The following is a 27,762-nucleotide window of genomic DNA, read 5'->3' on the forward strand; positions in this document are numbered from 1 at the left end:
CTTGTTAGTCATGATAGTACGTCACGCTCCGGCGCCTGTCCGGGTACACAGATGCATTTTCTTTTATTTCTTTTTCTTTTCATGTACTTATTGATCTGTTGAGCTGCTCGCAGAAAAATACGTTTCACTGTACCTCGGTACACGTGACAATAAACAAATCCGATCCAATCCAATCTGGAGAGAGAATTCAGAATGTCCAATTCATCAAACAAGCATGTCTTTCGGGACTTGTGCGATGAAACCGGAGCACCCGGAGGAAACCCACGCAGACACTGGGAGAATCCTCAGACTCCTCACAGACAGTGACCAAAGCCGGGAATCTAACCCAGGTCCCTGGTGCTATGAAACAACAGTGCTAACCACTGTGTTACTGTACTGAGCTAGAGGCAGCTGCCAACAATGAAACACTAAATAGCAGGGCTTCACCATTGTGGATCTTATCCCGACCAAAGGCGAGGGGCGCGATTCTCCGCCCCCCCATGCCGGGTGGGAGAATAGCGGGAGGGCCTCCCGACATTTTTCACGTCCTCCCGCTATTCGCCCCCCCCCACGACCGAATCACGCCACGAATCGCCAAACGGCGAGCAGCGATTCTCCGAGGCCGATGGGCCGAGCGGCCGGGCCTTCACGCCCGTTTCAACACGGTAGCAAACACACCTGCTTGCTGTCGTCATGAAACGGGCGCCAGATGCCCGTTTGGGGCATCTGAGGGCCCGATTGGCACGGCAGTACCACGGCCGTGCCAAGGGGGTCATAGGCCCGCGATCGGTGGGCACCGAACGTGGGCCGTGCATCCGTAACGGACGCATTCTTTTACCTCCGCCGCCCCGCAAGATCAAGCTGCCACGTCTTGCGGGGCGGCTGAGGGAAAACACGGCAACTGTGCATGCGGGGGTTGGCGTTGTCCAACCTGCGCATGCGCGGCTGATGTCATCGGCCACGTCAGCCGGCATGACGCTTGACGTGCGGCCTTGATGACCGTCGTCAAGGCCGCGCCGCCGTGGTGCACGGGGCCGCGCTCCTAGCCCTGCCCGGGGGGGGGGACAATCGGCCCCGGAAGTGGGCGTGAAGGCTGCCGTGGGTCACGGCCTGTCCCACGGCAGCCTTTACGATTCTCCGCATTTCCGGAGAATCTCGCCCGTGGTGTGTGGATGAAAGGAGGGCATTTGAGATTGTTCTGGGATGTTGAGAATGTTCTGGGCAGAGGTCTGCCATCTAGGGGCTCCTGATGTGGCTGGGATGAGTGTGCAGAGAAAGATATGCAGCACAAGTCACTGGATGGAATTGTGAGGGAAGACGGGACAGTTATGGGGAGGGGAGGCTTACGGGATTTGAGAGTCCTGGGGTGGAAGCCCTAACTGATTGTCTGTCTCTCCCTCCTCCTTCAATTCCTTCCACATAAATCTATGTTTCCTGGAGTCGATCCTGCGGAGGCTATCCTTGCATTGTGGCAGTGACAACTTAGGTTGGAGTCGGCACCCCATGTGACGGAGCCATCCACACACCCTGAAGACCTAGCCGTACAGCAGGCTGAGGGAGGGACCCAGAAGTGGAAGCCAGTGATGGCCTAAGGTGTACAGGCATTGTTGGTCATTCAATGAGCTGACCGGCACCATGTGCCATAGAGGTCTCACAGCACATCGTGGAAATGGAGAGGAGGACACCCGCTCCCGGTGGCCATGACAGTCACTGCAGCTCAAAACATCGATGCCACTGAGTCATTCCAGAGCGCGAATGGGGACCTATACAGCACATCACAGACGCCCACCCACAGGTTTATCCAGGATGTGATGGATACTCTCTATGCCCATACAGCAGACTAAATCACCTTCAACCTTCGATTGGCCGAATGGCTTCCTTCTGCACTGTAAATTCTATGATTCTATGACCAAGACCTGACCGAATGAATTGTCCTGGTTACAGAATTTGCCGTCATTACCAGGATGCCCCAGGTCCAGATGGTGATTGACGGCACGTGTGTCGCCCTGAGAGCACCAGGGCATCAAGAAGTGACCTATATTAACAGTAAGCATTCCACCTTCTGAATGTTCGGATCATGTGTGACCATCGCCTCTGGATCAAGCATATGTGTGTCTGCTACCCTGAGAGGGTGCATGAGAGCTACGTCCTGGGGCACTATGAAATCCACAGTGTCTTTGATTACCACCCAAGGATGGTGTATTGTCTTGTGGGGGACAAGGGATATCCGCTGAGGTCATGGCTTATCTCGCCGGTGTGGAGGCCGGAGACTGAGGTGGAGCCTGCCACACAGCGCCACCCGCGCTCTCATTGAGCGATGTATAGGGGTTACGAAAATTCAATTTCGATGCCTTGACCACTCTAGCAGTGCTTTGCAGCATGGCAACATGCTGGAGGAGGAGCAGAGGAGGAAACGGAGGGACATGCGGCCTCATCTGAGGAGGAGGATGTGGTGGTCCAGGAGGGGCTGGAGGATGGAGGACAGGCAATGGCAAGGGTCTGACCCCCCCATCACCTCCCCTCGCACCATTAGCCCCGCCAACCACCCTTTTACCCCCTCCAAGTGTATGTGTAACATCAGGATGATGGGCCTGTGTCGGCACTGTCAGCGGGTCACAATTCAAGGCAGCAAAGTGATGATCACTCGCTGTGAGGAAAGCTCTGGTGTTCCTCAGTTTCTGCTGAAATTTGTCTCCTGTTCCTCTGCTGTCAGCACACTCACATCCATCTTCTGAATGGGGTCAGCACCGGGAGCTTTAGATCCTCGCCCACTGTGCCTAGGATCCGATAGTGGGGTTGAGCGGAGGGCAACAAGCAGCAGGCTTGTGGGCAGGCCCACTGTGAAATACTATTTCCCACTTTCATTGTCTACCGCTACGTCTTGGTGTGTCCCCAGAATGCAATATGAGGTGGAGGCATCCTGCTGCCTTCCACTCCCTGTGACCTCTGATGCCGTGGTGGACGTCCTCAGGAGGGCTTGGAGCCGGGGGGCAGGGCGGAGGGGAGGGGTAGGCCTCAGCCGCCTTGCTGGTGTCACAGATGTCACCGTGCCATCCTGCTTTGTCTTTTGCCCTCGAGACGCGGCAGTGTCAGGAGGGGGCGGGGTCTCTTTGCCGGCAGGCCCTGGGTTGGCATCCAGCCTTCCTCCTCCCTGATGGTGCCCGAAGGCCCTGGGGCCTATTGGGATGAAACAGCAGCTGGAGTGAGCTCCAGAGGCCTCTGAGTTATCTGTGGCTGCCAGTCCATGATGGCTTCCAGTCATCTGCACCACGGTGTCAATGCCCTCAGCAATGCTCATTAATGACTGCCTCAGCAATGTCCACCTGCATCTGGGACCTATTCCTCATTCACTGTGCCATGATGTCAAGATCCTCAGCCATCATCGTCACAGATTGAACCATGCCTTGGACACCACCACTCAAAATGTGTATGTTGTGGTCCAGCAGTGTTGGTCTCAGTGCCACGCATTGCTGGCACCATCTCCTGTGCCTGCTTCCTTTTGGACTCCTCCAATTGGCCTTGCAGTTGTTGGAATGTCGCTGATACCCCCTCCTGAATCTTACGACTGTATTCCTATCATCTGCAAAAGCTCTGAGAACCTTGTTCAAAGGCTGGCCATCTGGCCAGGACCCAGCTGTGTCCTGGGATCCAGTAGATCGGCTGCTGGCTTCCTTCGATGTTCCTGCTTCCACCAGATGTGCATCAGCAACTGTGTGGTGCTCACTAAATTGTATCCCAGGTACCTGACTACTAATGTGACCCAATGAAGTGTGTGCCTCTGCCCCCTGGTGGAAAGTGCTGGTGATAGCTATGATGCCTCGCAGATGCGCTTCTCAGAGGTGGTGTCGTGGAGGGATGACTCCGGGATGGCCCAGCCCCATCAGCCCCATCAGATGGAGATCCTGCACGAGAATGGACATGTGGTCAGAGGGAAGTGTCATTTTCTCTCACATTTTGTCTCATTGTTCAGTTTGGAAGCAGGAATGAGAAGGCGGATTATTATTCAAATGGAGCGAGACTGCAGAAAGCTAGCACAAAGTGACTTGGGACTTCCTTCCAAAATGAACAATCGCATATTTCCCCATGTTGAATTTCAGTTGCCAGTTTTCTGTCCACTCATTTATCTTGTCAATATCTCTCTGTAAACTATATATCTCCTCCTTCCAACATGCCTTGTTCAAAAAACCCGGAAAGCTAGCACACAGGTGCAGAAGGTAATAGGGAAGACAAATGGAATTCTGGCTTTTATTTCGAGGAGGCTGGAGTACAAAAATTACAAGGGCCGGGATTCTCCCCTACACGGCGGGGCGGGGTGGTCCTGGCGGGAAGGAGTGGTGTGAACCACTCTGGCGTCAGCCGCCCCAAAGGTGCGGATTTCTCCGGACCTTTAGGAGCCAAGCCCTAACAATGAGGGGCTAGGCCTGCGCCGGAGCGGTTGGCGCCCCACCAGCCGGCGGGAAAGGCCTTTGGCGCCACGCCTCCGGGGCCGAAAGGACTTCGCCAGCTGGCGGACGTCCGCGCATGCGCCGGAGCGTCAGTCGCTGCTGACGTTATCCCCACGCATGCGCAGGGGAGGGGGTCACTTCCGTGCCCGCCATCGTGAAGACTGTGGCCAACGCAGAAGGAAAAGAGTACCTCCATGCCACAGGCCCGCCTGTCGATCGGTGGGCCCCGATCGCGGGCCAGGCCACCATGGGGGCACCCCCAGGGTCCAGATCACCCCGCGCACCCCCCTCCCCACCCCAGGACCCCGGAGCCCGCCCGCGCTACCAGTCCCGGCGGTAAGGGAGGTGTTTTGATTCCCGTCGGTGGGACCGGCATGACAGCAGTGGGACATCGGCCCATCGCAGGCTGGAGAATCGCCGGGTGGGGCCCGCCGACAGGCAGGGCGCGATTCCTGACCCCGCCGAATCTCTGGTACCGGAGACGGAGAGGGTGAGATTCACCCCCCCCCCCCCCCCCGCCCCGGCGATTCTACGACCCGGCGGGGGGTCGGAGAATCCAGCCCAAGATGTAGAAGGTAATTGCGAGGCCACATTTAGGGAGCGGACCCCCTAAGGGTCTGGTTTTTGCTTTACACATGCCTGGCACTGAGAAATAATTTCTTCGAAGATCTCGATATTCCCAACCACCACACAGCAGACTAGGCTTGTGCTCTGCATATTGTGATGCCCATGTGACCAGTTAAATTCTTTCTACAATCTCTGGTTGGAGTGAGGTAGGAATTACCAACCACTCATTGTACACCAACAGAACATCACTTCTGGTCAGGTGTTTCTTTTGTTCCAAGTGTATTTTCATTACCATTCCACCTATGGCCAACCCTGCATGTACTGTTGAAAAATGCGAATGTATTTGTTCTTGGAGTATTTGTATAACAGCTAAAGATTGTTGGGCCGAGGACAAAACTGGATGTGGCGGCAAGACCAAATAATTCTGATTGCTGAGCTCTGCCTATCACATGCTGCTTCCGTTGTTTGGCACACAGGTATTCCTGTGCTGTCGGTTCACCAGGTTGACACCACATTTTTAAGTATCCCTGATTTTGCTATTGGCATGCCCTTCTGCACTTTTCATTCAACCAGGGTTTATCCCCCAGCTTGATGGTAATAGTAGATTGGGAGAATACGCTGGACCATGAGATTGCAGACTGTGGGCTGGATTCTCCGACCCCCCCCCCGCCGGGTTGGAGAATCGCCGGGGGCCGGCGTTAATCCCGTCCCCGCCGTCTCCCGAAGTCTCCGGCACCGGATATTCAGCGGCCACCCCCCGGCAATTCTCCAGCCCGCGATGGGCCAAAGTCCCGCTGCTGTAATGCCGGTCCCGCCGGCGTGAATCAAACCACTTCCCTTACCGGCGGGACTGGAGGTGCGGGCAGGCTCCGGGGCCCTGGGTGATCTGTCCCCGGGAGGTGCCCCCACTGTGGCTTGGCCCGCAATCGGGGCCCACCATCCGCGGATGTGCCTGTGCCGTGGCGGCACTCTTTTCCTTCCACGTAGGCCATAGACTACGCGATGGCCGATGCGAAAGTGCCCCCTCCCCTGCGCATGTGTGGGGACGTTCCCGCGCATGCGCAGACTTCCGCCGGCCGGCGAAGTCCCTTCGGCCCCGGCTGGTATGGCGCCAAAGGCCTTCCACGCCAGCCGGCGGGACGGGACCCACTCCAGCGCGAGCCTAGCCCCTCAAATACACTGCTCCTTCACTGTCGCTGGGGCAACATCCTGGAACTCCCTCCCTAACAGCACAGTGGGTGTACCTATACCTCAAGGAGTGCAGCGGTTCAAGAAGGCAACTCACCACCACCTTCTGCAGGGCAACTAGGGATGGGAACTAAATTCTGGCCTAACCAGCGATGCCCACATCCTGTAAATTAATTTTAAAAAACATTACCACTGTGTCACCTCCTCACACTAGCTCTTTCTACTACCTTGTTATTCCATGAATTAAAAATAATTATCATAGGCTTTTAAAACATCTTCCAATTTGTCTGATGTTTCATTAGTGCCTTGCCTTGGTATCATCAGCAATTGCTCCAACAGAGTGCAATAATGTATTCACTTATTCATCCTCGGACTTAATGCCGAACCTGATAGAAATTCAGAATCTTATAAATCTCTTCCTCTCTAGTGCCCAATACTTAAGATTCTGTTCTTGCCCATGCCCAATTCACTCAGGCAAAGTAAATTTGGAATTAGCTGCTTTAGGTTTTTTGGAAGTTTTCCTTGATTTTTTAACTTTAATTGAAGCAATGAAGTTTTCTCACATTAGCAGCTTTTCACTAAAACCCACTCTGGTCGCTGACATTTTTTGACAATCGTTCCTTTGCTTTACTGAGTTTTTGAACTAACCAGCATTACTATTCAGTCATGTTCACTGCTTTCCTCCCACTGGGGAATCGTGTTTCAGCAGCTAATCTTTATTTCTCAATTGCTGCCTCACTGTTGCCATTTGTAATGGTGCCAATCTCGAACCCAGACTATGGGGTCTTTCAAAACCTGTGCTTGTTCAAAATTGAATTTGCCCAGTGCTGTCTGCTTGTTGCATCATTAAATTTAAGATTTGACGTTTTCCAAAGTTTTCTCACCCTTCCTTGATTGTTGTTAGGTTCTCTGATCCTACTGCTGGATCGGCAACTTTCACAGACCACCACGTGCTATGGTACAGTCCATAGTAAGCTGAACAGTTGATTTTTTTTCTATGTCTCTCTATCTCCACGCCTAATATACAGGAGTCTGTTCTTTGCAGTCAAAAAGAACATGAGCACATTTTGTTCCCGTTTCAGCGAAACAAAATCAGCAATAGCTATTTGCCGGTTCATTCTTTAGCGTGATGCCTTGACCAGTTAGAGTCAAGCTGTCTGTTTACAATTTTCAAACAAGGCAAAGCAGTTAACTGTCAGTCGCCATTAACTGGTGCATTCTCCATGGCAACAATCAGAGTCCACTTGTGAACCAGTCAGCACTCTTCTCATACAGTATAAAGTCGTTGTCTCCCCTGACATTGATGTTCTTGTGATTGCCCTGATGATTGCAAGTCAAAAAGCTTCAATAAAATGTATTTTTTCAGCATAGCTCAAAAGTTCAGTACTACCAAGCAACTATTTGTATACCTGAGGCAGAGGTACAACAGACTAAATTCAGGATATTAACAGCATAGTTTGACTTGCAGGTAAGTTAAAAACAGGCAAGCTACCTATTGAATTTCTCCAAGAGTGTATTGAACCCAAGATTATGCCAAACTTAATTTCCAAATATATCAATAACGCTAAAGTGAGACAAAGTCGTACAACTAAGCAATGCATTTATGCGAGATTACATTGTAGAAATTGGTAATAGGGATACTAATTTAAGTTGTGTCCTGCACTGGGCTTGATCGGAGCTGCACACATTTCTTTCTTTTTTTTGATTCGATCCGTTTATGCTGCTATGCTGTTTCCATAGTTGACCAAACCATAAACAGTGCCTGTTTACTGAATGTCTACTATATTTGATTTGAAACTGGGTCAGGTCTAGTGCCAGCAGTTAGAATGGAGCGAGAGGGAAACTTCCAGTGATTCTTTGGGAGTGTCTAGGACCCGAGGGAATAATCTCAGAGTAAGGTGGTCACCCATTTAACACAGAGATTAGGAGGAATTTCTTCTCTCAGAGGGTAATGAATCTCTGGAATTCTTTACTGCAGAGAGCTGCAGAGGCTGTGTCATTAAGTATGTTCAAGGCTGAGACAGACAGGTTTTTAATCAGAAAGTGAATTAAGGGTTTTGGGGATAAAGCAGGAAAGTGGAATTGATGATCATATCAGAGCTGACACGATGGGCAGAATGGCCTACTTCTGCTCTTACATCTGATGGCCTGAGGATCAGGCTATTTAACACCGAGCCTCATGTTACTATTTGTCTCATGTCTAGAAAAGATGGGAGCATTGTCAAAGTTATCCAGTGGGAACAAGAATTGGATTGAAGGCCAGATACTTCAAGGAATTGAGAGAACATTTTCAGCATATGTATTAAATCTTGGGAAGGAACATTGCAAAACCAATCCACTTGGGTCCACAGGAGGCAAGATCATGCCTGGGGAAGGTCAATGATTTCTTTTGGGGCCTAATCGAACACTTTCCCAAAAAAGGTTTCTTGATAAATTGAAGAATTTTGTAAGGTAGCTTATTCTGGGGCCTGTATTCGCTGTCAGCATTGTCCCTGCATGGGCTCCCATGGTTGAAAGTTAAAATGGCACTGTGACACTGAAGGCGCTATCAAGAAGTGAGTTCCACATTTTCATGAAGCCTTCAATCCCTGGGCTGGCGTTCCCCACACTGCCGGATTCTCAGCCACCTCAAGAATGGTGGGTACGAGTGCATCACAAACAACCAAACATAATTGTAATGAGCTACCCGTTGGAGTTAGTTAAAAATGAGGCTAACTGTTTTAGGGTTAGAGACAATTTTAACGAGCTGTTGAGGTTTCCCTTCATATTTTTGGACATGACCTGAACTTCGCAAACCTATTTCAACTTCATTGTGCGCCTCGGTTTATCTCTTACTTTATTCAGTTTTCACTGTGCTGATTGGAATAACTGAAATAAGCATACGATTGAAGAGTGCTGAACTGAGTGATGTGAGGGAACATTAGTCACAGTTGGAAGCAATGTTCTGGTAACACTCATGATGAGCATAACAATGGATTATGACGTTTGCAAAAATAAATATCAGAAGAGTCTGTGGGCTGAATATGTGCACTTTTATTTCTCTTTGAGAACTGAGGTTCTAAACATGTCACTCATGTTCAATTCGACGTTCAGAAAATTGTATGACAATTCTTCTGATGAAGATCGGTTTAATTTTGCTGCGTTTACTTCAAGCTGCAAACAATGCACTATTTCACCCAAGGATTTGAGTGCAGGAAGTCAGAAAGTGGCAGTGTTCAAAGGTGTGGCTGCATTAGCATCTATGCAAAAGTGCTGTGCTCACTGCTTTTTAACAGTGTGCTTTGCAATAACAGCACCTGTGAAACTATAATTTAATCTGAATTTTTATCCAACACGGAAATGGTTGCATTGCATTTAACATTTATAAAATGCAGTGACAAACTGGTGAGATCAGGTTGCTGAGACAGTAAGAAATAAAGGTGAGTGAGCTTTTTGAATTTGGTTTAATCGCAATGCCACAGTGTTTAGCTAAATGAAATAAGGAGTGACATTTATTATTTTTTATCAAATGGCTCAAAACACATGGGGCGGGTATCTGTCAGCCCGGGGCTGGGCCGGAGAATCGCCGCAACTGGCGCAAATCACTCCACGCCGCCCCGCCGCCGGGATGCGATTCTCCGCAGAGCGGAGAATCAGAGCCATTGGCGCCGGCGCGGTCGGCACGGTCGGCACGGTCGGCGCGGCGCCGGTCGGTGGCCACTCTATGGGGCCCCCCCCGGCGATTCTCCTCCCAGGATGGGCCAAGCAGCCGTACTGAAAAACCCGAGTCCCGCCAGCCCTATCAAAACTGAAGTCAATGGGAATCAGGAGGAAAACTCTCCGCTGGTTGGAGTCGAAGTTTACACAATGAAACAACGTTGTGATTGTTAGTGTGGTGATTGTAGATCGGACTAGATGCAATACAACTGAGCAAGCACTAGAGGGAGCAGGGTAGAGCTATATATACACAGGAACAGGAAGTGATGACACACTTCACGGAAGGCAGCACTGGAAGCAGGACACTGCATTTGAGGTAGCCGTAAGTTAAGCTCTGAAGACAGAACAAATTCACAATAAAGCATCTTCTCCAACTTTGAGACTACGAGCTTTATTAAGACACGAGGAACAACACATGGTACCAGCAGTGGCTTCAAACGCTTACTACAGGACAACTCAGCTGCAGATACAAAAAAGAACAAAATGGCATGGAAATCTCCTACTGGACATTGGACTTGGGAAGACATCGCTTATTCGAGGGTGTGGCTTGGAACCCCACCTCAGCTGGACACGACCGGCAATATAAGAAATGTCTGGAAAAAGTTTAAACAAATGTTCGATTTATATATCATAGCGAATGATGTAGCAGCAGCCTCAGACAAAATTAAAATAGCAATGCTCATCGCAGGACATGAAGCTCGAAAAGTATATAATGGATTTAAATACTCAAAAGATGAAGACAGCAACAACTTACAAACAATACTAAACAAACTTGAAGAGTACTGTAAGGAATTTGAACAGCACGGTATGCTCAGAGGCAGAACTGCACAGAGACTGAGTGATGCAAAACGCTACAAATTGAAAGGCTTCAGTCAAGAAATCGCGAGTGAAAAGTACAGATCAAAAAGAAGAAATAACTTGAATTTTTCACAAAGCAAAAACGCTGAAATCCAGTCCAGATGGAAAGGAAAAGGTAACTTACAACTTTCAGAAAGAAAAAATGCTGAAATCCGCGATAAAATGGCGCCGGAGCACATTTTACAGTCTCGGGCAGACAAAGAACAAAAAACTGCGTCTGCGCATGCGCAGGAAACGGAAGCCGCGCATGTGCAGTTACAATCACCCGTTTATCGTTCTGCGCATGCACCAGCTGCGCATGCGCAGTTTAAAAAAGTTCATGTTGCTGGTTGTTATGCGCATGCGCAAGCCGCGCATGCGCAGTCTCAAAACGTTTTGGTCGCGGATCGTTATGCGCATGCGCGCACAGTAAAGGAAGGCCGATTTGCGCATGCGCAATTGCTTCTTGCGCGTGACGTCACGAGCGTCATGACGTCTGAGCATCCGGACCACGCCTACTTAAAAGGGAAATGCCCGATAATTGAAAACAAGATACTTAAAGCTGTAAAACCAAACTTTCTTGCCTCAGAAGACAAAAAAAACGCCTGAACTTAAACCAGCAGTTGAAAACAACTCGCACAACACCCTGGAAAAAGCAGTCTGCACCACCCAAAGTGAAGAGAACAAAAAGAAATCTGAAACAAAAGAAGATGATTTGTTTTTCGAAGAATACATGGCTGAGTTGTTCGGATATGCTGATCACAGCATCAGCAACGCGGTCGCAAAGCTCAACACGAATCTACTCGTGGTAGATGAATCCAACCAAGATGATTTGGTTTTCGAAGAATACTACTCAGACATGGCTGAGTTATTCTGAGATGCTGATCACAGCATCAGCGATTCAGTTGCAAAGCTCAACACGAATCTACTCATGGTAGATGAATCCAACACCATGGTGCCATGGCAGATCGTCGATGCATTGGATGACAGCAATACCCAAAACGAAGATGACGCCACACAGAGAGCACAGAAAGACTCCACAGAGAGAGCGATGACAGGCTCCACAGTGAGAGTGATGAAAGACTCCATAAGGGAAGCAAGCAAACACTCCCTGGCGAATACCATGCATGAACAAGACCATGAAGGTCAACTCGCCGTATCTGAGCAACCGCAAGCAGACTATGAAAGTCTACTAAGCTCACATAACAAGAAAAACAAAAGCCAAAAGAAGCACAGCAGAAACGAGAACAACAACAGCAAGAACAAAAGCAACATGAAGCGCGACAAGAACAACAAAAATCGCAAGAAGCACTGCAGAAACGAGAACAACAACAGCACTAACAAAAACTACAAGCACAACGACAAAAACTACAAGAAGAACAACAAAACCAACAGGAAGCATAACAAAGATAGCGACAACAACAAAGACAGAAAAGACAAAAACAGCAACAAGAACGGCAACGAAAACAACAAAGACAGGAACGACAGAAACAACAGCAATGAAACAACGACTTGTACAAAATGGTACAACTCTGCACATGAAGGACAATGCCACAGCACACTGCAAAACAGTGACAAGACTACAAACATGCCATGGGATGACAACGAATCGCACAAACTCACATCTGCTCCAGAACAAGCAAGCACACCAGCTTTCAAGGCAGATGACATAATAAAATGAAACCACAAGCACAGCAAAACGTCCACGTCAGTCAACATCAGTGGTTCGACCATGCAAACACCTCGGGATGACGCATTGGTTACTTAAAATAACAAGGAACACCGACAACATTCACAACGGAGTTGCAATATCAATATCACCACATCAAAAACAACAAAATAAAAAACTCAGTGAACAAATTCATCAGGTTTGGACTCATAAATGTTTTTATTAAAATTGGACTCATAAATATAAATTGGCTTTGTAAAATATGCAATAGCACCATCACTTGTATAGATACACATATCATAAGTAACTGTTTTGTACAATTTTCTTTAACGATGTACAGAAAATATGTAAAGAAAAAAGGGGGGATGTGGTGATTGTAGATCTGACTAGATGCAATACAACTGAGCAAGCACTAGAGGGAGCACGGGAGAGCCATATATACACAGGAACACGAAGTGACGACACACTTCACGGAAGGCAGCACTGGAAGCAGGACACAGACACACAGGCAGGCAGCATTTGAGGTAGCCGTAAATTAAGCTCTGAAGACAGAACGAATTCACAATAAAGCATCTTCTCCAACTTTGAGACTACGAGCTTTATTAAGACACGAGGAACAACACAGTTAGAGGTCAATTATTTCAGTCCCTGGACAAGGTGGAGGAGGTTCTAGAACATACAGTGCAGAAGGAGGCCCATCGAGTCTGCACCGACCTACTTAAGCCCTCACTTCCACGCTATCCCCGTAACCCAATAACCCCTCCAACCGTTTTGGTCACTAAGGGCAATTTATCATGGCCTATCCACCTAACCTGCACGTCTTTGGACTGTGGGAGGAAACCGTAGCACCGGAGGAAACCCACGCAGACACGGGGAGAACGTGCAGACTCGCACAGACAGTGACCCAGCAGGGAATTGAACCTGGGACCCTGGCGCTGTGAAGTCACAGTGCTATCCACTTGTGCTACCATGCTGCCCTCATGGCATTGTCCTGGCCCAATCATCATCTGTTTCTTAAATTATCCTCCCTCCTTCATAAGGTCATAAGTGGAGATGGTTATGGATGATTCTTTATTCTTTGATTGTACAATCTTCAGCAGCACTTGCGAATCCTTAGTGATTGAAGCATTCGTGCCCATATTCAGTAAGACCAGGACAATATTAAAACTTGGGCTAATAAGTAGCAAGAAACATTCATGCCAAACATGTCCCAAGAAATGACCGTCTCTAACAAGAGAGAATCAATAATTTCCCCTTGATAGTCAGTGGCATTACCATAACTGAATCCCCCACTATCGACATCCTCGTGGTTACCATGAACAAGAAACTGAACTATGGCACAACAGCACGTCAGAGGTTGGGAATTCTCTGGAAAGTAAATTACCTCATGACTCTCCAAAACCTGTCCACCATTTGCAAGGCATAAGTCAGGAGTGTGATGGAATACTTTTCACTGGCCTGGATGTGTTCAACTGAACAACACTTATGGAGCTCTACACCAGGCAGGGAAAAGCAGTCCACTTGATTGCCACCTGATCCATCCCAATAAAAATCATTCCTTCCAATACTAATACACAGTGACAGCAGTGTATGCCATCTGCAAGATGCACTGTAGCAACTCGCCAAGGCTTTCATCAGTACCTTCCAAACTTGCAATCTCTACCAGAAGGACACGGGCAGCAGGTGTATGAGAATACCACTACCTGCAAAAAGTCACGCACCATCCTGACTTGTAACTTTATCGCCATTCTTTCACTGTCGCTGGATCAAATTCTGAGAACTCCCTTCCAAATAGCACTGAGAGTTTGCCAACAATACATGAACTATTGCAGTTCAAGAAGGCAGTTCACCACCACCTTCCCCTTCCAACAGGAATATCCAATAAATGCTGACTTCGTCAATGATGCCCATGGCCTATGAACGAATATAACAAAAAAAAAATCACCCTCTCCAATATGGGTCACTGGGCAGTTGGCTTAGCGATCTTGCGGACTGAGAAAATAAAGTCCATAATCTCTTTATTTTATTTAACTGTAACACTAATTTGGGAGCACTTTCTGGCATATGAACAGAACAGACATGGCTGCTTGACCCGGTCTTAATCATTGGCTGTCCATTTTTTATTAAGCAATTTATTTGCTGAAATACCCAAGAATATATTTCACATATTAATAAATCAAGGGGGAAATGTTATGCATCTGTCATTTAAGGAGAAACATTTTCGCATGCATTATGCAGAATAAGATTACGAACCAGCTCTTATAAATGGGTTTATAATGTTATTAGAAATGGAACACGGAAGAAAATTTCTCATAGTTATAGGTTCCTCACTTATTTGAATAAAGCACGAAGAGTCATAATTTGCACTTGGCAAGAGGAGAAAAGTGTACGGATTCTTAATCCTTTCCAGTGTTTGTTTGACAAAGAAAGTGCAACTGAAACATTGTTTTGTCTGTAGATGTCCAGCCACCTCAACTTGTAGATCAGACAGATACAGTAAAAAAACAGAAAGCCTGACCTCCAACTGTGATATATTAACGTTGACCGATACCAGTGTGAATGGCATTCCATTGGGCGAGGTCAATGCTCACAGTTCATCCAATTCGTAACATATCCTGCCCCTCTGACCATACTTCAGGAATAGGGGTCATGAAAATTTGCTGTTGGCACACTTTGACCTGGGTCAAGATTTAGATCTCTTTAATGCTGGGAGGTTTTTTGGAAGCCAAGGTGCCAGCTGAGTCAAAAGAGAAAATTCTGGAAAATCACAGCATGTCTGGCAGTATCTGTAAGGAGAGAAAAGAGCTAACGTTTCGAGTCCAGGTGACCCTTTGTCATCCCCATTATTTTACTTCAGCTGAGTCAGTTTGTTGCCTTTTTCCACACTGTGCACCATGGGCACGATATCAATGATTGACAAATGGGAACTGCAGCACCACATTTGAACCAGAAGAGGACTGTAACATTAAGCTAAGCTCAAAGATTTGCTTGTCAACTTTCTTAAATAATTCAGACGCTATTAAGTGAAGACAAAATTGTGATGGTAACATATATGTCCCCGTGTTGGTCTACTTTAAAGTTGTTTTTGTCTTTACCTTTAAGAGATTACAAAAGGATATTTCCATTTTGTTGCCGAATAAGCCACTCACTAAGAAATGCAGATAATTACACATTCCTTTAAATAACATTGGCTTTGCGAATATGTGGGAAAACGCCAATAGGAGAGTTCCCTCATTAGAAATTTAAAAGCAGTTGAGAGGATCGTCTGGTATATTGAATAAAATTTTTTGAAGGGGTTGTTGTTAGATGTGATCGATGTTTGGGAGGCGCGGTGCATCATGCGCACATGTTGAAAATGAAATGAAATGAAAATTGCTTATTATCACAAGTAGGCTTCAAATGAAGTTACTGTGAAAATCACAGAGTCGCCACATTCCAGCGCTTGTTCGGGGAGGCTGGTACGGGAATTGAACCTGTGGTTTTGGTTGTGCCGTAACCCTGGATGGGGGTGGGGTCTGTCGTCCTGGCCTTTGTCTCACTGGTGGCAAGGAGGCAGATCCTCATGAGCTGGAGGTCGACGACACTGTCAAGCGCCTTGGCATGGCTGAGTGGATTGTTGGACTTTTTAATACCTTGAGAAAATGACATTTACCGTGAGAGGGTCAGTGGAAGGTGACGGCCATTTATTTTGTGTTTTAAAGAGCTGGACACTGTTAGCTTTTGAGAGGGGGAGTAGGGTGGGTGGGGAGAGAGGGTTAAGAACTAAGTTTTACTGTTGTAAGGAAAGACAGGGGTGGGGAGGGGAATCTTAATGTTTAATTATTATTTTGTGCTTCTGTCAGTTTTGTATTAAAATTGTTAAAAATTTTAATTAAAATATTTTTGAAAAAATTAAAAACTGACTGTAAATCAGTAGGAGATACACTACCCAATTTCAAAAGGTCTCACCTTGATACAAATGGCTTAAGGAATTTAATTTACACGGCATCTAATCCGTCTATCACTGAGAGGGACCAAGGGCGGGATTCTCCCTTCTGGCGACTAAGTCCCCATGCCCGCCGGAAAATGGGCGTGAATCACTCCGGATTTTTTCCGAGACTGTCCGGGGTGATTCTCCATCTTCATGGGGCCTAGCGTGCGTCCCGCAGCTCTGGCTGCTGGTGGGGCCATGCAGTTACACCTGCGCGGCCGCGCATATGCACGGCAGCCGGCCTCGGGTCCGCGCATGTGCGCGGCGGCCGTCTTCACGTGGCCCCCCCGTGCAACATGGCGGAGCCCTACAGGGGCCCGGCACGGAGGAACAAAGGCCCCGCACTGGAAAGAGCGCACCCGCCGATTGGTAGCTCCAGATCGCGGGCCTGGCCACTGTAGAGGCCCCCCCCCGGAGTAGGATCCCCTGGTCCCCCCACCAGGACGGCCCCCATGGCCAGAAAGCCGAGATCCCGCCGGGTGAGACCACATGTGTACCGCACCGGCGGAACTCGATGGGCACTCGGCCAGTCAAGCGTGGTGAATTGCCGCGCAGGCCGCTTTCAACGGCCCCCGACCGGAAGTGTGTCGCCCGCGCGCGTGACTGGTGAGCCTGCGGAGAATCGCATGGGATTTCTGACGTGAACGCCCGCATCAGGCGCAATTGCAGCACGGTGGGTCGGAGAATCCCGCCCCATGTTTGGTCGATGGGATACAGAGGGCTGGATTTTCCGAGCCTCCGAGCCGAAATCGCGTTCAGCGCGGGGGGGCGGAGACTTGTCGTCAACCCGGAAATTCGGACCAGTGCTGCTTCCGAATCGTGCACGCGTGAACTACGAGCCGCTGGTAGGGGGCTATTGACAGAGGCCCTCCCCCTCAATACTCGGTGCGCAACTGGCCGAGTTCCCGACGACGTGGTTCTAACCATCTATCGGCCGTCAGGAACGTCGGGTAGTGGCTGTTGACTCAGTCCACTGCACCCTGGTGGGGGCAGGGGGATCATTCACCAGGGGGGTCCTCGTGGACGGCCAGGGGAGCGATCGGGCGTCACGGACAAGTGGGCGCGCGATCTCGGGGGGGGGGGGGGGGGGTGCCTTACATTTTTCATGCCGCTCCGTGTTCCGAGCCCGCCATGTCGCATGGCGCGTCCGCTGCAGGTCGCCGTCGTACGCATGCGCGGACACCCGACCGGAAGCGCGGGGCCCCGTGTCTGCAGCCAGAGCTGCGATAACCAGTCCGGGGCCCTGTTAGTCCCCTGCAGATGGGAGAATCACTCAGGACTTTTTTAAGGAGAGTGAAATGCCAGCGTTTATACACTGGCGTGGGGACATAGCCCCATTATTGGAGAATCTAGCCCAGAATCTTTCAGCCTTCGCTTCCATAATCACATTATTTTATAATACATCAGTCTTATTATTTTTCTTTTTGTGATTTACCAGAATGAGGCATGTGTTGTCCTGAGAAAATGAAGCATTTTATTTTTCCGTGTTTTAATAACTCCTGTGAGTTGGGTGTCATGTGAGAGTACCTTTAAGAAATGGGTGTTTTTTATACAATAACTGTAGTTGGTGTAGCTTTAAGAAATTAGTATTTATTACTGCAGTGATGTCAGAGAGTGGGTGGAGCTGGGTTGCCTGTCTGCTCTTCTTCTGTTTTTGAACAGGCTGCTATCGGGTGAGGTTTTAGTTTTGTTTTCAGAGAGATGAGCTGCAGTGAAAGCCAGCAGATGTGCATGAATCTCTCTACAAGCTAAAGAGTGTTCCTTTGGGTGATGTCAAAGGAATAACTGCTCTCATTAGAGAACTTTAACCTGATCTCTGTGTTAAAAAGGTCTTTTGTCTTCTGGATGTTGTTTGGGAATTTATTAAGGATTACTTAGTGTTGTATTCTTTGTGGGTTGTATTTGAATTGACGGGTGCTAAGATGTTCACTGTATGTTCTAAAAAGATTAACTTGAGCTCATAGAATAAACATTGGGCGGGATTCACCCAGCCCCGCGCCGGAGAATCCACACAACTGCGCCATGCCTCCCCGACGGCGGCATGCGATTCTCCACGGAGCGGAGAATCGGCGCCATTGGCGCGAGCGCGTTTGGCGTGTTGCCGGTCACGGGCCACTCAAAGCAGTCAGGCCGTGGATTCTCCGGCTTTGATGGGCCGAGCAGCCGCTCTAAAAAGACAGAGTTCTACTGGCGCCGATCACACCTGATCGCAGCCGACGGGAACTCTGCGCGCAGGGTCGGGGGACGGCCTGTTGCGGGGGGCAGGGGAGGGGGGGGTGCCTCCGATGGGGCTGGCAAAGGAGGTGCAAAAGATTGTACAGCCTGATCAAGAGGTGATTGATAAGAAGATGCCAGATCTCTTGAAATAATTTACTTTTGAGGGTAAAGTTTACTCATGTGTATCAGGAGGAGTAGGTGAAGAAGTCACAATTTTAAGAGATACGGGAACTAGTCAATCTTTAATGGTAAGAGATGAGGAGTTATGTAGTTTGGGAAGAATGTTGCCAGAAAAGGTGGTAATATGTGGAATTCAGGGTGAGAGGAGTAGTGTTTCATTATATAAGGTAAGGTTGGAAAGTCCAGTGAAGAGTGGTGAAGTGGTAGTAGGAGTAACTATATTGTCCAGGAATACAGTTTATCTTGGGTAATGATATAGCTGGATCGCAGGTGGGAGTGATGCCTACTGGGTGGATAAGCCAGTTGAAGGACAAGTAACCTAAGATTTTTCTGGACTGTGTAGTAACAAGGTTGCAAAGTCGCAGGAAATCAAAGAGTGAAGATGAAGTTGAAGTGCAATTATCAGAAACGATTTTTGATCAGGTGGTTGAAAAAGAACAAGAACAGGTGGAGGATGAGGCGGATATTTTTAGTTCAGGAAAATTGGTGGAGTTACAACAGAAAGATATCAAAATAAAATGAATGTATCAGAAAGCACATACGGAACAGGAATCTGTGTGTATACCAGAGTGTTATTACCATAAAAGTGATTCCTTAATGAGAAAATTGAGACCTTTACATATGCAGGCGGATGAAAAGTGGGCAGAAGTTCATCAAGTAGTATTGCCGGTAGGGTATAGAAAGGAGGTTTTGCGAGTTGCACATGATGTACCAGTGGGAGGTCATTTGGGAATAAGGAATACTCAAGCTAAAATCTAGAAAAAATTTTATTGGCCTGAACTACATAAAATGTAGTTAAATTTTGTCAATCATGTAACACATGTCAAGTGATAGGGAAACCTCAAGCAGTGATAAAACCAGTGCCCTTAATATCCATTCCAGCATTTGAGGAACCTTTTGCAAGGGTCCTAATTGATTGCGTAGGACCGCTTCCTAAAACGAAAAGTGGGAATCAATATCTTTTGACAATCATGAATGTGTCTACTCTGTTTCCAGAGGCCATTCCAGTATGTAATTTTACTGCTAAAAAGATTGTGGAGGAGTTACTTAAATTCTTTACTAGATATGGACTACCCGCAGAAATACAATCGGATTAAGGATCAAATTTTACCTCCAGGTTATTCAAAGAAGTTATGGATAGCATAGGAATAAAACAATTTAAATCAACCGCGTATCATCCAGAATCACAGGGAGCATTAGAAAGATGGCATCAGACATGAAAGAAAACGTTGACGGCTTATTTTCAAGATTATCCAGAGGATTGGGATGAAGAAATTCCATTTGTACTGTTTGCAATTAGGGATGCACCTAATGAGCCAACCAAATTCAGTCCTTTTGAACTAATTTTTGGTTAAGAGGTAAGAGGACCACTTAAATTGATTAAGGAAAAATTGGTGAGTGAGAAATTGGAAATTACATTATTGGATTACATGTCAAATTTTAGGAAACGATTAAAGAGAATAGGTGAATTGGCTAGACAGCATTTAAAAGTTGCACAAACTGTGATGAAACGGGTAGCGGACAAGAAATTCAAAGTTCTTTGTTTTGCCAGTGAAGATTACGTTTAGTATTGTTACCAGTGATAGGTGAAAGCAAGGTTTTGTGGACCTGATCAGATTGAAAGGAAATACCGAGTTGAATTATGTGGTAAGAACGCCAGATAGAAGGAAAACTCACCGAGTGAGTCATGTGAATATGATGAAAAGGTACTTTGAAAGGGAAGGAGAGAAAAAGGAGGAGGTTTTAATGATTCTAACTCAAAGTGATGAACCAATTCCAGATGACTGTGAATTTGACATACCTCAAATTAAATTGGAAAATGAGGATGTTCTTAAAAATTGGGATATATTGTTGAGTTACCTTCCAGAGGAAAAACGGACTGACCTGAAAGAGTTATTGATATCACATGGGCAAGTTTGTAGAGATAAACTGGGAAGTACTAAAATGGCTATACATGATGTAGATGTGGGAAATGCTGTTCCAATCAAACAGCATCCATACAGACTTAACCCTTTAAAATTGGCACAGGTTAACAAAGAGATCGAGAGTATGATTAAAAATGGCATAATTGAAGTGGGTTGCAGCCAATGGAGCTCACCCATAGAGATGGTGCCTAAACCAGACGGTACCCAATGGTTGTGTGTGGACTATAGAAAGGTTAATGTAGTTACAGAACAGACTCTTATCCTATCCCACATTTGGAGGATTGCATTGAGAAAGTGGGACAATCCGCTTTAATTTCCAAATTGGATTTACTTAAAGGTTACTGGCAGGTACCTTTATCTCAAAGGGCGAAGGAGATTTCAGCTTTTGTGACTCCAGATGGCATTTACCAATTCAAAGTTATGTCATTTGAAATGAAAATCACCCCAGCCACATTTCAACGGTTAACTTACTAAGTCGTTTCAGGATTACCCAATTGTGCGGTTTACATCGCCGATCTGGTCATTTTCAGCGAGACATAGAACGAACATTTAAAACATCTGATGGAGTTATTCAATCGACTTCAGGAGACGTGTTTGGTGATAAACCTAGCCGAAAGTGAATTTGGAAAAGCCCAAGTCACTTTCCTTGGCCATACAAACGAACAGGGTTGAATGGTCACATGGGATGTGAAGACAACAGTTATTGAGGAGTTTCCAATACCTTCATCATGAAGGGAAATAATGCAATTTCTTGGCATGAGTGGATTTGATTGAACATTTGTGAAAATTTTTTGTAGCGTGTTTGCTCCATTGATACACTTGCTGAAGAAACGTCAAAAACTCCAGTGGACAGCAGAGTTTCAACAGGCATTTGACGACCTGAAAGCTGTGATAACCAATGCTCCTGTGTTGGAGAATTACATGGGACTCTGTGATCAGATTGAACTAAAGTATCTGACCTTGAAGAGAAATGCCGAGGCGTAGAGAAATGGAAGGATAGTGCAGAGGCCTTCTTGTTCAAAGAGACTGTCAATCAAGAAGGATTTCAGTTGGAGGAAGAAGAAAAAAAAAGGACTATATTATTATACCTGTTTGCGTGTGTTGTTTTTTGAAACAAAAAAAGTATATTTACTGTGTGCATTTCTTAAAGTATTTCTTAAAGTGAAAAGGTTAAAAATGAAACCGTCTTGAAGTTAATGTTTTTTTTTGGGGGGGAGGTGTCATGTGAGATTACCTTTAAGAAATGGGTGCTTTTTATAGAATAACTGTAGTGGGTTTACCTTTATGAAATGGGCGTTTATTACTGTATTGACGTCAGAGAGTGGGTGGAGCTGGGCTGTCTGTCTGCTTTACTTACTTTTTTGAGCAGGCTGCTATAGAGTGAGGGATATGGAATAAAGGAGGATACATTGGGCGGGAAACTCCAATAATGGGGCTATGTCCCCACGCCAGTGTGAAAACCGGCGCCAACCATTCCGGCACCAATGGCCCCCAAAAGTGAGGAATTATCACCTTTCTAGGGGACTAGGTTGCCACCGGAGTGGGTCCAGCAGCTGTGGCCGGCGCTGAACGGCCCGCGCGAGTTCGCACATGCGCAGAATGGCCGGCGTATTTCCGCGCATGCGCGGGGGTTACCTTCACCACGCCGGCCCCCGGGCAATATGGCGGAGCCCAACAGAGGCCTAGCGCGGAGTAATGTAGGCCCGCAGGAACCAGCCTGCCCACCGATCGGTAGGCCCCAATCACGGGCCAGGCTACCGGGGGAGCTCCCCCGGGATCCGAACACCCCCCCCCCCCCCGACCCCCGCACCCTCCAGGACGGGCCCGCAAACTTACCTTCCAGGTCCCGGCATGTGGGGAGTGAGTAATCCACGCTGCTGGGACTTGGTCAAACTTGTTGCCCACTCGGCCATCAGGGTCCGGAGAATCTCCGGGGGGGGGGGGGGGGGGGGGGGCAGCTGTCAACGGCCCCTGACCAGCGCGGCAGGAATACTGCGGGTGCCCGAAGAACCGCGCCGGAGAATAGGAGGCCGGCGGCGGAGCGCGATTCTTGAGTCCTCCCAGGGGATTCTCCGACCTGGCACTGGGTCGAAGAATCCCGGCCATTAAGTATGATTGAAGGCCAGCCACAATCTCACTTTCAGAATATGTAATGGCTGACTCCCATACTGTGAACAGTGTGAGTTAGTCCATTTCCTTTATCTATGCATGCTTTCAAACATTATGGTTGCAATCTACCAGCTGCGTCCCACCCAAAGGTGGGCGCGACATAGCCAGCAGATGCCGGGAGAGCCCCCCCCCCACCTCACCCCAGGCTTTCCGACAGCTGGTAGGCCTCGCGAGATTAATCAGATCTCATAAGGCGTCATGATCTAGGTCCCACTCACAATGGGCGGGACCCAGTCATGCCCAGCTAAGTGGGTTTAAAAACCCACTTAACTGTGTTGATGCTGGATCTAACCAGCTCCTGGCATCTACCGGCTTTGCCAGGGAGACCCCAGCTGGTCATTGTTTAGTACTAGTCCATGCAAACGTAGTTCAGGCGGGCGCGCCTGGTAGATCTCACAGGCCATTGGAGGCCCCTGGGTGGTCAGCGACAGGGCAAGGTGGCACCCTAGCTCTCTCCTGGCACCAGGGCACCTTGGCATTGCCAGGCTGACAGGAGCACTTCCAGAGTACCAGGGTGGCAGTGCCATGGTGCCCAGGGGCCTGGGAGGCACTGCCAAGGATCAGGACCTGAGAGCGGGCAAGCTCATGAAAGCAGGGATGAGCGGGGGGGGGGTATGAAGAGTGGGGGGTGCAGAGTGGGTATGAAGGGGCTTCCAGAAGGTTGGGGTGGTGAATTGTTGGATCCAGAAAGGGGAGGGCCCAAAAGGTGGCGTGGGAAGGCCTGAAAAGGGGGCCATCAGTGAACCCACAGCGGGATGTCATCACTTGTGGAGGGGGGGGGAGCGGGGGTTGTTGTGTAATGCCCATGTGTATGGAGGGTAACATCGCCCATTGGTGGGTGGTGTGGGGGAGATCTAGCACCCTTTCAAAATGGTGGCCCGGTTTCTGAGGAACCAGTCCGGTTTGTGAGTTCAGCTCCCCAATACCCAAAATAATTTTAAGTGTGGGCCTAGGGCCCAGAGCCTAAAAAAATTAACTAAGAGCGTAATTCTCCCAAAAGAGAACAAAGTCCCCGAGTGACCGTGTTTAACCGCTTGTTTCCCGACGCTCGTAGTGCTGCGAAACAAACAGCTGTTCAACGGGACCTGAACAGGGAACGCGCGGCCGAGACCGCACATAGCTCCGTTTAGTGAAGTGAGTTGCTCCTCTAGCCAGAGGTCCCCAGTCTAGCGAGAGTTCAGGATGCCATTTTTAAATCTCTGAGGCCCCCAAACCTATCCCTGAAATCCCCCCCAGACCAAATGCACTATAGGACGGTCCCATCACTCCTCCCAACACCCATGCCGGGCACCCCTGGCCCAATCACACATGCACAAAAAATGCCAGCTTGGCACCACCACTTTGGCCACAGTGGCACCAGCAGCGCCAGGCCATCATCATGCACAGACAAAGGACATACAGCTGGGGGCCTCCTATCCCCTGGGAGACCTCCACAAGTGCCACTCCCTCTGGTTCCTGTTTGTGGGCCCGAATGCTGAACAACACTCACCCAAGGTCTCTGAGGCAAAAGGGATGAATCCCAAAGCCTTAGGTACCTCGGGAATCTGCACAATAAAGTGCGGCTAGCTGTCTCGCTCTAATATGCAGATTTGCCAAAAGGTGATCTCGCCCACAATGGGTGGATTTACATTGCAACGTCTCGCGAGATCGCATTGGAACCCATGAGGCATGGCGAGCCGGGTAGATTCCAGGAGATGGGTCTCCCAGCTTTCTTTTGCCAGTAACCTTTACCATATTACTGTCCCCAGGGAAATAACAGCTTACTTTTGTTTCCTTGGCAAAATGATGCAGAACGCCTTAGCTCATGAAAGACCAAAGATGTGGGGCGGGATTCTTCCAGCCCTGTGCCGGGCCGGAGAATCCCCATGAACGGGCCACGCCGCCCTGACGCTGGCACACGATTCTCCGCTCAGCACCATTGGTGCCAGCATGGTTGGCATGGCGCCAATCGCGGGCCGCTCTACGCGGCCGGCCCGCTGATTCTCAGGTCCGGATGGGCCGAGCGGCCGTAGGAAAAGAGCCGAGTCCCACCGGTGCCATTCTAACCTGCTCTGGGCCGGTGGGACCTCGGCGTGTAAGGGTCGGGTGGCGGCCTGTGGGGGGAGAGGGGGAGTCCGACCCCGGGGTGGGGGGGGGTTTTGATGTAGCTTGGCCTGCAATCGGGACGCACCGATCGGCGGGCCGGCCTCTGTTGCTGGGGGCCTCCTTTCCTCCGCACTGACCCCTTTAGCCCTGCGCCATGTGGCATCGGGGCCAGTGCGTTGAAGGAGGCCACTGCACATGTCCTCATTGGCGCCGGCGTAACTTCGCATGTGTGGATCCCGCGGCGCACAGTTCGCGCCGGGATCTGCGGCTGGAGTGGCGCGGACCGCTCCAGCGCCATGCTGGCCCCCTGTAGGGTCCAGAATTAGACGTGGGAGCGGCCCGTTCACACCGCCGTAAAACGTGACGACGTTTACCACGACGTGGACACTCTGCCACGGGATTGGAAAATCCTGCCCCAGCAGTCAATTAGATCACGGTTTTTTGGGAGGACCTCGGCTCCAGCAGGAGATACATAACATCTGGTTCACTTCCATCTCTTTAGTGTCGGAAAGAAATGTTGTTTTATTCTTCTGGAGAAGTGAGTATGCAATGTTCCAACTTGTACAAATAAAGTGGAAAATATTGCAGCCTTGTTGCAGCTACAGATGGGATTTTAAAATCTAGAGACATGACCTTGTCTCAACCTGTGGAACCTCAATAGGAGACTCCCCAGCTCGTGGAGCAATTTGTTTAAGAGTAAAACTTGAGGTAAACTACATGAGACGCCTAAACAAGGTGAATTAAATACTCTGTACAATATTCAAATAAATAGGATGTGGACAGCTAAAATTAGTTTTGATCCCTTGAGGTAATTTCAGCAAAGCTATATTTATTACAGAGAACATTGGCCATCAGTAGCACAGATTGGGCAATTCAATGTTCCTGATTTTCCAGTCATTAAGAAATGTTAAAGTTTACTGTAATCATTGCAACACATTCAAGGATATATTATTAAATGCCACTTGACTGAATGATTTAAAAATGCACAATGAACAAAATCTGTGGCATCTTGTCTTCAAGATGGTTGTGCTATTTTCAGTAACTAGTGTCCTTCTCCCCTGACAATAATCTAGCTTTCTCTTCATTAAATCAATTAACGGCAGAATCATTGACAAAACTAAAACCGGAGTGGATGAATAGAATAATATTTTCAAACAGTGAGTTCACAGCAATGCACATTCACTTCCAAATGATTCCAACACAATTATCCGTGATTCTGCTGTAACTGTAAAATCACAAATCAGTGAGTGCAACATGTAACTTTTACGGGTTTTTATCAGATCTCGATTCGCTGGAACAACAGCTATTTTATGTGTTTAAATTTTCAATTGTTAATCAGCAAAAAAAATAGAAAGTTATTCATCAGTAATAAACAATGACTGATCAGAAACCTAGAATGATTATGACTTTGCTCCCGATATTTGTTGACTGGTGCGGAAACTGTGGTGATTCTTTACCACTTAACAAGCTGGAAACAGCCTGACTGCATCCCTCTGCATCACTTTCCAAAACAACCTTTATATAAACATGCAACCCAGTGCTCACCTTTCTGAGGACAAGTTTCATGAGGCTTAGCAATGAATGTAATTCAGCAGTGACATCCGATACCCAGCCTTAATATATGGCAGGATGAAATGTGCTTTGGAAGAATCGTGCTCTCAGGAAAGTAATCACAGCAATACTGGAAGCTATTTGCTTGGTAGCTGCAGCCTGCTCATTCTTCGTGCTGTTCCTTTTGCACATCCAGGATCCAGCCACAAGAGGTGTCCAATGATCTGTTAACGAGTGAGAGAAAGGCAACTGGAGAAAACCTCCGACACTCCGTCTTGCAATCAGTGTGTGAAGTATGTCTTGGAAAGTGATCTGTTCCAGAAAGAAGCATTAATCATAATCCCGAGATCAATTTCTTTAAACACAAAATGCTTCACTGGCACCATGGATCATTCTGAGAGCATTTGTAATAAAGATAAACAAGCTTAAAGAAGAAAGAAAAATACTTCAATAATCTGACTCGTTTGAAAAAAAAGTTAATTTCCATAAATATTGATTGCAATTTGTTGAAGTACTGGCCTTGGTATTTATGCTTCTTTGAAATAAATTCAGAAATTCCAGTTATTTTAACACAAATTGTTAGCAAGACATGTTTGTTGGTAAGCTGGTCAGCTTAGTTGGCAGGATGGCTAGCATGTGGATCAGATTTGGACCAATAGCGTTCCGGCTGAGCTAGAGTGAGGGCCTGCCTCCTTGCCTTATGCATAAAAATCACTTTTCTATGGTTCAATAAATAATCACCAAGGGCCTACTGTCGGGCAGAGAATTCAAATCGAAGTACATCTGTAATAAACAAATCAGGTAGCATTTTCAGTGACATCTGTACTCGCAGGGTTGGTTTAAATCAAGCAACTCTTTGAAGGACAAACAAAAATCTAGATAGGTGAAAGGTTGCAGGAATTGATATTGTCATAACAAATATGTGGGGGTCAGGGGGATGGAGCGCAAATTAGGCTCAGTAGAACACACATTTATGGGTGCTGCAAGGCCCCTGAATTGTCATCCTTGACCGTCCATGCCATTCCAAGGCCATATTTATCAAGGCATTCGCGTATGTGCCCCCAGACATTAGTCAGCACACAATGTTGATTTGACACCACTGCTACCATTTGGGCTTCAAGCTTCAGCCTACACCATCTCATAACCTTGTAAACCTTGGGCAGGATGATAAACAGTATGAAGGAGTCTCTTGCACAGTTACTTAAAGCTTCGAGCAACTGTTTACTGGTCGCTGCTGATTTATTTCACAGTGAAATTCTGAACGTTTTGTATGCTTTTTTAGTT

At 47.9% G+C, this 27,762-nt stretch overlaps 1 protein-coding gene across 1 annotated transcript in view; it reads right to left on the reverse strand.

Annotated features, from left to right (window-relative positions):
- Positions 1 to 26,753, reverse strand: part of sntg2 (syntrophin, gamma 2) — a 1,464,242-nt gene extending 1,437,489 nt beyond the window's left edge. Inside the window, exon 1 of the mRNA XM_038800365.1 lies at positions 26,473 to 26,753. The gene's annotated coding sequence lies outside the window, so the exon portion shown is untranslated. The remainder of the gene's footprint in view (positions 1 to 26,472) is intronic.
- Positions 26,754 to 27,762: the final 1,009 nt, after the last annotated feature.

This window comes from Scyliorhinus canicula, chromosome 6, assembly GCF_902713615.1.
Source record: "Scyliorhinus canicula chromosome 6, sScyCan1.1, whole genome shotgun sequence".
NCBI classification, from domain to species: domain Eukaryota; kingdom Metazoa; phylum Chordata; class Chondrichthyes; order Carcharhiniformes; family Scyliorhinidae; genus Scyliorhinus; species Scyliorhinus canicula.